The sequence below is a fragment of the Halichoerus grypus genome, chromosome 13 (assembly GCF_964656455.1).
Source record: "Halichoerus grypus chromosome 13, mHalGry1.hap1.1, whole genome shotgun sequence".
Taxonomy (NCBI): domain Eukaryota; kingdom Metazoa; phylum Chordata; class Mammalia; order Carnivora; family Phocidae; genus Halichoerus; species Halichoerus grypus.
In genome coordinates this window covers 24,503,835-24,516,776 of record NC_135724.1, presented here as the reverse complement: position 1 = coordinate 24,516,776, position 12,942 = coordinate 24,503,835, and the positions used below count along the sequence as shown (strand labels likewise).

The window sequence follows — 12,942 nt, the reverse complement described above, 5'->3', positions numbered from 1 at the left end:
TACATGAGAAGCTCTGGAAAGACACAGGTGCATCTGAGGCAGAGGAAACAGCCCGTGCAATGGTGCTCCTTCTTAGCCAATTTACTTCTCTGTTCTATATGCCAGGAACTAGTCTAAGTTCTCTACAACTGTCCATTTATTTAGTCCTCGTTAACAACTCTTAGAGGTGAACACAATTTTCTCATTTTAGAGATGAGGAAACTAAGACACAGACGGGTTAAATAATTTGCCCAACGTCCCAGAGATAACAAGTGACAAAGCCAGGATTTGTACCCAGGCAATCTAATTCCCTAACGTGCCCATGTAGCTAATTGACCCATTCCAATCCAGTCCCTGGTCTTTCCCTTTACTAAAGAGACTCTCCAATGACATTAAGTCCTGTGGGAGGATGAAAAGTACAGCAATACAGTCAATAACATTTTAAGAACTTTGCATGGCGACAGATGATGACTACACTTAGCACAGTGAGCATTTCATAACATATATAACCATCGAATTACTATGCTGTACACCTGAAACTCACGTATTGTATGTTAACTATACTTCGATAAAAAATTAAAATGAAAAAAAGTCCTGTGGGTTCTTCAACAGCATCCACAATATCATCTTTTAAATCCACCTCTTCCTTTATATTCCTGCGGCCACCATGCGAGGCCAGGCTCCTGTAATCCCGTATGACCTAGTGCAACAGTATCCGGATTTCTTTGCCTCCCACCTCTTCGCCTGGATTCACTCTGCACACTCCACTACTGCATTAATCCTTAAAAGGAACTTTTGTCCAACGCTGCAATTAAGATCAAAGGTTCTAGTGTGAGACAGACCCTAATAAGTCTGTGTAGAGTGAGGATGAATCTCTGTTTCATGACCTAAAAACACCACTGTATAATAGGAAAAACAGTACTTAAAACGCGTAAGATTTTCTGAGGATGAAGCAGGATGAGGCAGCATGCAAAGCACTCAGGAAGGGACCCGGCAGAGTATGCTAGCCAAATAAAAGGTCAAATATAATAGATCTTTAATGTCAGTAAAATTACCACTTCCATCACTTCACTCACCAGCTCAAAAACATTCAATGATTCATCACCTGAAAAACAGAGTACAATATTGACATTTAAGACATTCCAGTCTGAAAGCTCACTTTCCAACTTTATTTCCAACTATGCTCCAAACCAGTGGTTCCCAAACTTAAACATACATAAAAACACCTGAGGAGTATGTGGTTAAAAATGCAAATGCCTGGGGCACCTGGGTGGCTCAGTCAATTGAGCCTCTGACTCTTGATTTCAGCTCAGGGCATGATCTCAGGGTCATGGGATCAAGCCCAGTGCCAGGCTCTGCGCTCAGCAGGGAGTCGGCTTGAGATTCTCTCTCTCCCTCTCCCTCTGCCCCTCCCCACCCCGAGCTCTCATACTCTCGCATATGTGCTCTCTCTCAAATAAATAAATCTTTAAAAAAAAAGAAAAAAAAGCAAATGTCTGGGCCCCAAAGATTCAGAATGTTGGGTTAGGGCCCAAGTATCTGCATTTTCTAAAAAGCATTCATACTGATTTGGATACAAGTAGTCTGTAACCTCAGTTTGCAAATAAGTGTCATAACAAAGTAGAGGCAAGCAGTCTTCTCAACATCTAGCATGCTCATCCACGCCTCTGTTCTGCCATTTGTGCCTGCTTCCCACTACCACATCTGATCCACAGCCCCTTCGACCCTATTCACTAAGCACAGAAGGAGCTCTCTCTTTCCTCTGTAGTCCTAAAGCATTCTATCTTCACCACTCATTTGGACTTCAGCGAGCCTTCCAGGAATACCTGGTTTGTTGTCTGACTCTCATACTGCTATTTAACTTTTCATGTCAATTATTTCCCCAAGTCAATTTTACCGTCATGAACAAAAGCAATACTCTGAATAGGAATTGGTATGCTCAATATTTTATATTTATGAAATATTTGATATATACATAAAATTAAATCTCCTTTTATGTGTACTGACTTGCTATCTCCTGATTCAATGTGCCTTAAATGGAAAGTAAACATCAGTGGATCTGAAAAATACATAACCAATTCTGTCCTAACACCCTCAAAATATGCAAATGACACACTAGTGTACTTTGTCCCAACTTAGGCTGAGAATCCATTAATCATAACCTATATTCCACAATCGCCTGCTTCCTGAGAAAGGAAAAAAATACGCATGCCCCTCATTTGTACTCGAGACTTTAAGGCGAAACCTCACAGTTGAAACAGGAGACTAGAGAAATAGTGGGCAATGGTCACTGGCCAAAGGACATGTTAAACACACAGGTGCCGTCAGTCCACCAAGTAACAGAACATTCTCTAAAAGATTACTATGTTCCAAGTGCTATATTGAGTACCCTGAGGTATTCCACTTCAGCGAAATGTAAGTAATGAGAATAAAAAGATTAAGCTCTTGAAGATCAGAAGAGGTATGGAAGATGGAAAGGTGACAGAGGGTAGGAACTGAACCAGCAGACCTGAGGGAGCCCCAGTGTAAGTGCCTGCTAAAGGGGACCTGAAAAAGAAGCAAGCCAATCCACCCCATGGAACCCCACGAAGGCCAGAGAGCTGGGGAAAAGCACCATGAAGACAGGAGCAAGGTGCGGGGCTAAATAAAGTGGGCCCCCGCCAACCCCGCACCGCACAGGAGACCGTGTGTGTGCTCTCTGGAGAAATATGCCTGCAGACACTGGACTCCAAAGCCCAGGCTGGGAGGGTAATGAGAAGAAGGATGAGAACAGGAGAATGAAGTTCAAGTGTGCCTGCTGCAGGCACACGGGGGGCTTCCCCTCCTCCAAGGCAGGGGCTGGATGAGTCTTCTCACGAGAAGCTGAAGGGGCACCCAGGGAAAAGTTAACAGACATCTGGGATCCCCCTCATTTCAAAAGCTGACCTGCCACCCCCAGCAATGCCCACCACTCAACAAAATCCACTCACACAAACCACTTCCAATCTTAAGTACAAGTGAACAAGTGAACAACCAAAAATCATTAGACTTGTGAGGAAAGCCTCCAACACAAAATATAGAAACCAAAATAAACCAGAGAAAGGAATTCTCAGGAATTCTCAGACATTCCAAAGAGGATTCTCAGAAAAAATTTAAAAATAAGACAGCCTCAGAGAGGTAAACCAGTAACATTAATAAATGCAAACATTTATTTAGCACGTACTATTCCCCAGGCACCATACAGGAAGACGTTACCAACTGAGCACTCATCACAGCAGACTGACGGGCCCTACCACAGAGCACTCCCAGTTCATGAGAGCAATGAACAGGAGGGCTAGCAAATCTAAAACACGACATTTCATCACAGCAGAGTGTCTTCCCAGCAACAAAAAATAAAAATGACGCTGCAACCAAAGTAAGGTTCCAAATGGCTCATGTGTTAACCAAACAAGAAAAGTCATGGACCAATCATGAGTTAAACTGAACGGTGTTTGATTACAGCAGCCAAAGAAATGCGTCCAGAAAAAAGAAACATCTTTCAGACCTGTCTTTCAATGAAAATACAGAGAACAGTCTGTATGGAACAATTACAGCTATGAATATTTTCCCAAAAAAGTGGAGAAAAATACTAATTCAGTACAGCCTGAAGTGGAATCTGCTAAGATGCATAATAACTGATGGTGGTAAAAATACATGTGAAGCAGAAGAAACTTAGATGGACAAATTTACAAACCTTGTGAAAATGCAAGGTGTTTAAAACCTACTCGTTATTCATTGCATGATCAATGAGCAGGAAGGCGGCATAAAATATCAGAATCTATCATATGTTATTGAACCAGTTACAAGAGTTAACTTCATTACTTTCATGAACTTAACCCATCATCAGTTCCATGAAAATTCTGTCAGAAACAGAAGCTGCATATCCTGATCTGTCCTACCACACAATACCATGGCTTAGCCAGGGTATAGTTTTATGGAAATTTTTCGAGCTCAGAGATGAGAACAAAATTTTTCTGAAGAACCTCCCTCAGCCACTATTATTGAACACTGAATGGCTTGAAAATTTGTTTTTGCTGCAGATTTGCTAATATTTCACAATGAGTTCAATCTAAAATTAAAAGGCCAAAAGCGCTTCCATGCAAAACCTACACTGAGCTAGTCATTTCGAGGACAATGGACACCGAATCACAAGTGATGTCAAGCTGCTTTACACACTTTGCATGCTGTAAAAAATTAAAATGAGATGCGAGATCTCCAATGCCACACAAATGTGCAATAGATATATTTTCCAAAATAAAACTACAGTTCCAGCATTTTTCAGACCTCAATACAAGTTCCACATTTCAAAAACCATTTAACTGTGCAACAAGAAGCTTCCACCTAACCCTCAATTGGAAGTGATTGGTGGGCAATGCGATGATTTGCTAAAAGGTAATTATCAAGAAAAGAATCTAGCAGAATTCTATAGATACCGTCTCCAAGCAATAAATATGCTCCACTAAAACCATATGTTCATGGATTGGCATCAGTATTTGGAGGTACCATGTAAAAAGATACTGTCAAAGATGAAAGAGAAAAAAATCTCATTACAAACCAACGTTAAATATGAACATTTGTGATCAATTTTGACTGAGGTTTAAAGATACCCTGTTAGATAAAATGTTATCCCCTCTCCTCCAAAAAGAGATTTCATTCTTCTCATTAGCAAACCTTATTATAAAAAACCTATTCTCAACCATTATCCTATTGTATTTTGAATTTCATCAGTAAAAAACTTGTTGAAATTTTTTCTCTCCCGTTACATAAGTACCTGTATAATATTCTTTGTTTTACCTCTTGGCCCACAAAGCCTAAAATATTTACAATCTGGCCCTTTACACAAATATATGCCAACTTTTGGCCTAGATAAATAAACTGAGGCAAAGAGAGATTAAGTGACTTGCTCCAGACTACAGAGTTAGAAAGTGGCATACCAGGTTTCAGACCTAGGCAGGCTGGGTACAGAAACCACTATACCACATTGCTTCCATGAACCAAGAACAAGATGTCACAAAAAAGGAAACAGTCAAAGGACAAGAAAAGATACTTGAAAAGTTGTTTTAAAAACTGGACAGAAAGAAGATAAGGTCAAAGAAACTCCCATAATAAAGAACAAGAGACAAACAGATGGAAAACAGGAAATGTAAGCTTAGAAGACCCACTTAGATAGAAGGTCTTAATATATTAGTAACAGGAGCTCCAAAAAGCAAGCACGAACAAAACAGAGGGGTGTTAAGTCAAGACACTGTCGAGCTGGGTGTGAAGCGTCTGAGATTTTATCTCACACGCACACTAACAAAGCCATGAAGCCTCTGGAATGGGGACCAAACAATTCTGTGCTCACAGCAACCGCAGTGGCCACAGCAACATCTTGCATCAGTTTCCTGGGCCCTAATCCCCACAGGCCTTTCAAAGTATTTCGTAAAAATTAGTAATATGTTCATGAAAACATAAGCAAATGGGGGTGGGGAGCAGGGAAACCAGGTAAATTACTCAGCGCAGCAGTGAGCACTACTTACATACTCCTAGCAATGTAAACACTGAGCACTAAATTAGCCAAGAATTCTCACGTATCTCTACTGGAAGGGCTGGAAGAGAGGGGAGGAAGAGGAAGAGCACCTCATCTACCATAACAAGGAGTCATGAGATTGAGCCCCTGAGTTGGGCTCCGCACTCAGCAGGGAGTCTGCTTAAAATTCTCTCTCCCCCTCTGCCCCTCCCTCTGCTCCGGCGCATGCACGCTCTCTCTAAAATAAATGAATAAATCTTTTAAAAAAAAAAAGGTATTCTAAGGTGAAGGGTTGCAAGAGATATTCTGAAGGAATTGTTAAGATTCAGTGACTGAATCAATCTAAAAAAGAAATTATGAGTCATATGACACACAAAATGTGTATTGTTTAATTCTTCCAGTGTCCTTACTGGAGAATTAACAGCCACTTTTAGTGTCTGCATTTTTTATTTATTTATTTTAGAGAGAGTGCGGTGTGTGCCAGCTGGGGGAGGGGCAGAGGGGGAGGAAGAGGGAAAGAAACCCAAGCAGACTCCACACTGAGCCTGGAGCCCAGCATGGGGCTTGATCCCACGACCCTGAGATCATGACCTGAGCCGAAACCAAGAGCCGGACGCTTAACCAACCGAGCCACACAGGCACCCCTGCTTTGTTTGTAAGTTGAGATATAACTGACATGTAGCATTATGTTAGTTTCTGGTGTACAACATAATGTTCCATATGCGTATATTGCAAAATGATCACAATTAAGTCTAGTTAACATCCATCACCATACATAATCACAATTTTTTCTTATGATGAAAACTTAAAAGATCTGTTAGCAAATTTCGAATATACAATAATTATTAACTATAGTCGCCATGTTGCACACTACACCTCCACGACTTATAATTAGAAGTTTATACCTTTTGACCAACTTTACCCATTTTGTCCACACACCCGGCCCCACCCCAAGCCCGCAACCCCGGCGTGGTATCTGCATATTTAAAGAATATGATAAAAATTAGAGAAGATCAAAAAGTACCAACCAAACTTCCTTAAAGAAATGAAAAAAAGAACAAAATATGTTAGTAAATAAGACCTATTTGTAAAGTTGTTCTCAACCCTACTAGCTTAGGTTATTTTGACTAGAAATAAGTAACCGGTAGATAACTTACACACTGTTTACATGCAGTTTTTAAGTAGAAGTTCGGAGCATTAACTCCACGAAGAACCTGCCAAAGCGAAACAAGCTGAAAGGCGGGAGCAGAGAGTGAACAATTCCCCTTACACTTAACTGAGAAGTGGTACGCTGAAACACACCATCATCAGGGCCAGGACCTTCACACCTGGCCACAGTCCAGGCCTTGAGAGCTAAGGTGGAATGTGGAACCCCCTCGGGAAGCAGCATACCAGACTAGAGGACTTCCTAAGTCCTGTCTACCTCCAAGACTCCGTCTTCTCTCCGTCCTGGGAAAGGATGAGCAGCAAAAGACATCTGGCCCCTCACCTATTCAGGCTCACAAGCCGTTTTCAACCAACCAGGTCACAGAAAAAAAAGTTGAGAAGGGGCCTCAAGCCCAAGTCTGTCAGGAGCTCATTCTTCCTGCACATTTTCTCACTTTAAGAGTTTTTCTGGGGGAGCCTGGGTGGCTCGGTCAGTTAAGCATCCGACTCTTGATTTCAGCTCAGGTCGTGATCTCAGGGTCGTGAGATCGAGCCCTGTGTCCGGCTCCACGCTGCGCATGGAGTCTGCTTGAGGTTCTCTCTCCCTCCCTGTCCCACTGCCCCTCCCCGCAACTCCCTCTCTCCAAAATAAAAGAAAAAAAAAAAAGAGTCTTCCTGTTGAATTGGGGGTGCCTCAATCACCCACTGGGACAGAGGGATCTCTCAACAGGAACGCAGGAACCATCACTGCCCCAGTGGACGCTGAGCATTACATACACTCTGATTACAAGTATACAATACTTAAAAAACATAAATATAAGGAGACCAAAATGAAATAAAGACTTTACATGTTGTCACATTGCTTTTATGCTTAATCACTTTTAAAGGTCTCATTTTACCAAAACCTACACTGCAAGCACACAGGTATTTCCCATGTTTGTCATAGTCACTAAAAAGGAAAATGGAGTGGTCCTCTCCATCGTTAACCATACCCATTACCTAAAGTGAAAGATGACACATTGAATTTGTAGCAGCAAAGGAAGTCACTTCACCTAGGAAGTCTCAGCAAAATGTTCCAAAACATGGTAGGCAGAATAATAGCCCCCGAAGATGTCTATATCCTCATCTACGGAACCTGTGAGTGTTATCTTACCCGGCAGAGGGGACTTTGCAGCTATAATTAAGTTAAGGACCTTGAGATGGGGGAAATTCTCCTGACTTATCCAGGTGGGCCTGATCTTACCACACAGGTCCTTAACCTTTCCCAGCCGTGATCAGAGACCTACTACAGAATGGACGAAGAGATGCTGGCTTTGAAGATGGAGCACGAGGGCTGCAAACCAAGGAATAGCGGTGGCCTCTAGAAGCTGGAAGAGACAAGGAAACAGATTCTCCCCTAGAAACCTCCAGAAAAGAACAAAGCCTTGCTGACACACTGATTTTAGCCCAGTAAGGCCCATTTTGGACTTCAAAATACAGGACTTTAAAATAATTTGTATTGTTTTAAGATACTAAATTCGTGGTAACTTGTTAAGTAGGCATAGAAAACTAACACACACAGGGTGCCTGGGTGGCAGCTCAGATCATGATTTCAAAGTCCTGATATCGAGCCCCGCTTGGGGCTCTGCGCTCAGTGCCAAGTCTGTTTGTCCCTCTTCCTCCCCCTTGTCCCTCCTTCCCCCACCTTGTACTCTCTCTCTACAACAAATCTTAAAAAAAAAAAAACTAATACATAGTAAACAACTTCTAACAACATGTGAAAGTATCTACAAAAGTATAATCAAATTGCCCAAATATTTAGAGCAAGGAGACATAGTTATTTGTGCATGTATATTTCACTTTTTTAAAATTTGCACATGTGGTATCTCACTTCTGTTTTTCTCCTGCTCTCATGAAAACGCCATCAATTAAAATGCCAAAGTGACAATAAGTGACAATTCTTTGAACTTTTTGTAGAAGGATGAACCATATCAACCAAGAAAATGAAACAGGGTTACAGGATCAACTGGGAAAAAAACAGGAAACAATTATACCATGTTTTTTAGAGAGTCAAACATCAAAGTGTTTGCACTGTGTAATTCCCTTATATCAAATGGATGCTACGTTTTTAAAAATAAGTCCTTCTAAATATTGATATTAAGAGCTTACTATTAATTTTTTTAGATGTGATAATAGTAATGTGGGCATATTAAAAAGAGTGACTCAACCTTCTACAGATACACACTCAAATATTTACAGATGAAATAGTATGCCTATCATCTGCTTTAAAATAGTTGGGAGCGGGGATAGGAATGGATAAGGGAGTAGTTGAAAGTAAATTAGCCTGAGTTACTAATTGTTGAAGCTGGGTAATGGATACATGGGGGGATATTAAAATTATTTCAATATTTAAACTGTTCTGTATTTAAAAGTTACAAAAACAAAGTCCTTGGATTCTATCATAATAATACAGACTCAATATATTTAACAGTTGAATCTCCTTCCTGTGACATTGCCCCTCTCAAGTCTCTGCCACTCAAGCACCTGCAACTTATAGTTTAATCAATTATTCTTTAATCCCCAACTCATTTTACCCTATTAACCTTAAAAGTTTCAGCAAGTCACTTAACCTCTAAGAGCCTGGTTCTTCATCTGCAGAATGGGAATATTTATACTTGGCCACTCTGAGTTGCCAAGAGAATTATCTAAGATAAAAATTACAAAGCAAGAATAATCATTCTAGAAATCTATATATTCACAAATTTCATGCTCGGCAGCAACCATTCCCCTATTCCTCTAGATCTCTTCCCTTCCACCTCCAGTTCCTTTCTTGTGCCCTCTACCCGTCAGACCAAAGGCCTGGGTTCCTCTGTAAGATCACATTCCCCTCCACGGCCTCCAACACCCCTGTCTACACAGAAGCTTCTCTCTACATACCTCTCCCTCCAACCTCCCCTCTCCCCTTTCAGGGGTCCCACTCCATCTAAACCCCTATTCCGTCCATTCTGTGTACCCCATTGCCGGCCCTATCACAATCACCCCATCACTCCTCTACCCCAGTTCAGTACTTTCTGCGATCAGCTTTATCACCCACTACTGCCACCAGCTCTCAAACACCTGGGCTAACTTCCCACCCTTTCGGTTAAAACACAATTGCTAGTTGCCAGGAAGTGGGAAAGGGGGAAATAAAGAGTGACTGTTAATGGGTACGAGTTTCTTTTTTGGGCAACAAAAATGTTCTGGAATTAGATAGCTGCACAACCCTGTGAATATGCTAAAAACCATTGAATTATACTTTGTGATTTTAAAGGATGAATTTTATGGTATGTGAACTACTTCTCCGTAACAACGTGTACGTAAAAAAAAAAAAAAAATGAAAAAGAAAATCAACACAATTGCTCACCCTGCCCATTACACGCCCATTTGTCAGACCAACATCGCCCCATCTCCCGATGTCTCTATCTACCTGCTCTTTGGTATCCCCCCAACTCTTAACACTAGACTCGGATAGAGGTCCCTCTCACTCTTGACTAACACACGCCCCCACCCTCTCAGTGCCACTGTGCCCTGGAAGGGGGCGGGGGAAGATGCGGGCGGCTCTCGCGGCCCAGGCACTGCCCCTCCAGGGTGGCCCAGTCCCCCACGGGCAGGAAAGGACCCTCTCTCCCGCCCCGGCGGAGCTGTCCCGCCGACGGGAGGTGAGGGCGTCCGCAAACCCGCTCGGACAAGGGGCTGGGGGCCCCGCCGGGCTTCCAGGGCCGTTCCGCTGGGGGCGGCGCCACAGCCCACCTGTCTCAGCCGGAGGGCAGATCCGCTTCCAGCTCCACCGACACAGGAGCGGGTGGCAGAGGGGGATCGGAAGAAGCCGCCGTCGCCGCCGCAGCCAGGGTGGCGCACGCCGGCTCAGGCCTCCATGTTTCCACGTCTCTGCGGCTGCGGCTCCGGCTCCAGCTCCCGCTCGACTCCGGCTCGGCTCCCGCCCCGGCAGCGTCCGTACGGAGGCTGGGAGGCGGGGAGAGAAGAGGGAAGCGGCCGAGAACGCGGCTGGGGACCGAACGGCCGGGCGCGCTTCGGCCGACGGTCACGTGGCGCGCAGCGCGCAGACTTCTGGGAAATGTAGTCCTTCAGACGTTAGGCGTTTCTCCCCCCTCCTAGTGCGTCCAGGGCAACGGCAAAGCCACGTGGCAAATTCGAGAAGCGGCTAATCCCTTTTACTCATCGCGGGGCGCCTGGGTGGCTCAGCTGGTTAAGCTCACCCCACACCAGTAGTTCTGGTGGCTTAGCTTTGTTAAGGCCCCTGTTTATTCCAACTTGGATAACCATCCCAAAGCCAAGCCGTTCCTTGTAGGGCTCTGAGAAATTGGAAATAGGAAAATAATGTATCTTTGGGTGTGTTATTCTTTATTTTTATCTTTATTCTTTTGAAACCCTTTTGTCGAGAGCTGACTTTCAGAAAGTAATTTTTAATGGAGGCAGGTAGTAGGTCTGTAACTAACTGCACTATTTACAGAAAGGGCAGCTCCCATAGGAAAGAGTTTCGATTCAGTGCAAAGCCCAGAGAATTTGAAGTCAAATGAGCTGAAGTTACCAGACTGACATACGTCTTTGAGTTTTTCTCATCAGTTTCCTCGTCTTAAATACATACAAGATGATGGTGATAATTCTTCTCATACCGGACTATTGCCGAATCAGTAACAATAATTAACAAGTCACATTATGGGTTGTTTTCTATGTGCTATGCATTATTGTTTCTCCAGTAACACTGGGATAGATATCACTATTACTTCTGTTTTACAATCAGTGTGTCAAATGTACTCTGAGAAGTACCACACAGATCTTCCATATACTTTTCTAGCATCTGTTGCCAAAAAATTCCCCGAGCTTGCAGGATTATTTCAGGAAAACATACTAAAACACAAGATACCTGGGAGTCTCGCTGAAAAGAGGTGGGCACTACTATGTAGCCATTCTAAAGAATACTAGGGATACACACTCATGATATATCCAGCGGAAACAGTATGTATAATACCCAATTTTCATAAATGAATTATGTTTATGTTTACTATATATGTGTACACACACACAAAGGGGGGAAAAGGCTATCAGAATATTAATTACAAACTTTGGGGAATGAGATCCTATGTGACTAAATTCCATTTTTCCCTGTTTCCTATTTTTCCTGCGATGAATATGAGTTACGTGTACAGTTTAATAATTTTTGTTTTTAAAATTTAGCGAAAAGAGAGGCCCCCAAATCAAACTCAAAGTGCTTAATATTTTTGCCGGAACCAAAAATTATACCCTCTCCCTACCCCAAAATGATCTAGAAATAAATGTGAGCCTCTCTTCAGAACTAGCTTTATAGACCAAGAAACTATCCATTCTAGCTGAGGCAAACCTGTTATTAAAGTTTAATGCCCCCCCCAATTTTTAATATTTTTTGGATAGCTTGAAATAAAAAGGGCCTTACCACTGTTCCTCAGTAAATGTCATAATGCTGCTAGGCAATCATCATAAATCAGAGTGTTAGATTAGGAATGGTTTTCCCAATATATGAAGCATGAGTTGGGGTAGCAATCCCTCACAAACTTTTTATTGTACATGTAAGGTGCTAAGTATTATCTTGGTCACCATCTCTCAACACTGCCAGAACCACTATCATGATAACTTTGACTGACTTGATTACATCAGTGTCTAGTTGGTGCAGAAACACTAGCAGGAAAGTCATGAAAACCCACTAAATGCGACTGGGTGTCCTGGTTGGATCCTAGAACCAAAAAAAAGGCAATAGTGGGAAAACTTACGAAATCCAAATGAAGTCTGGAGTTTAGTTAAGGGTATTGTACCAATGTTAATTTCCTAGTTTTGCCAAATGCGTTACAGTTATAGAAGATACTAATATTAAAAGAAACTGGGTGAAGGATATACTTGGAACTCTCTGTACTTTGCAACTCTTCTGTAAATCTAAAATTATTCCATGTGGTAGGCAGAATAATGGTCCCCCTGAAGACATCCACATCCTAGTCCCCTAAACCTATGACTATGTCAGGTTACATGGCAAAGGGTTGCAGATAGCATTAGGTTGCTAATCAGATGACTTTCAAATAGAGAGGTTACCCAGGATTATCAGGGTGGGCCTAATGTAATCACAAAAGTGACAAGTGAAAGGAAGGCAACAGAGTCATAAATATGGCTCTGCAACTGGATCAGCCTCTGCCCTCAACAGGGAGTCTGCTTGAGATTCTCTCTCTTCCTCTCCCTCTGTCCCTCCCCCGCTCCTGCTCATGCACTCTCTCTCACTCTCTCTAAAA

At 42.5% G+C, this 12,942-nt stretch overlaps 1 protein-coding gene across 2 annotated transcripts in view; it reads right to left on the bottom strand.

The window, feature by feature from the left end:
• DYM (dymeclin) overlaps nt 1–10,723 on the bottom strand; it is a 340,668-nt gene extending 329,945 nt beyond the window's left edge. Inside the window, exon 1 of one of the 2 annotated variants that reach the window (XM_036078200.2) lies at nt 10,421–10,723. The gene's annotated coding sequence lies outside the window, so the exon portion shown is untranslated. The remainder of the gene's footprint in view (nt 1–10,420) is intronic. The other variant, XM_036078201.2, reaches the window with a different exon arrangement.
• Between the last annotated feature and the right edge of the window lie 2,219 nt (nt 10,724–12,942).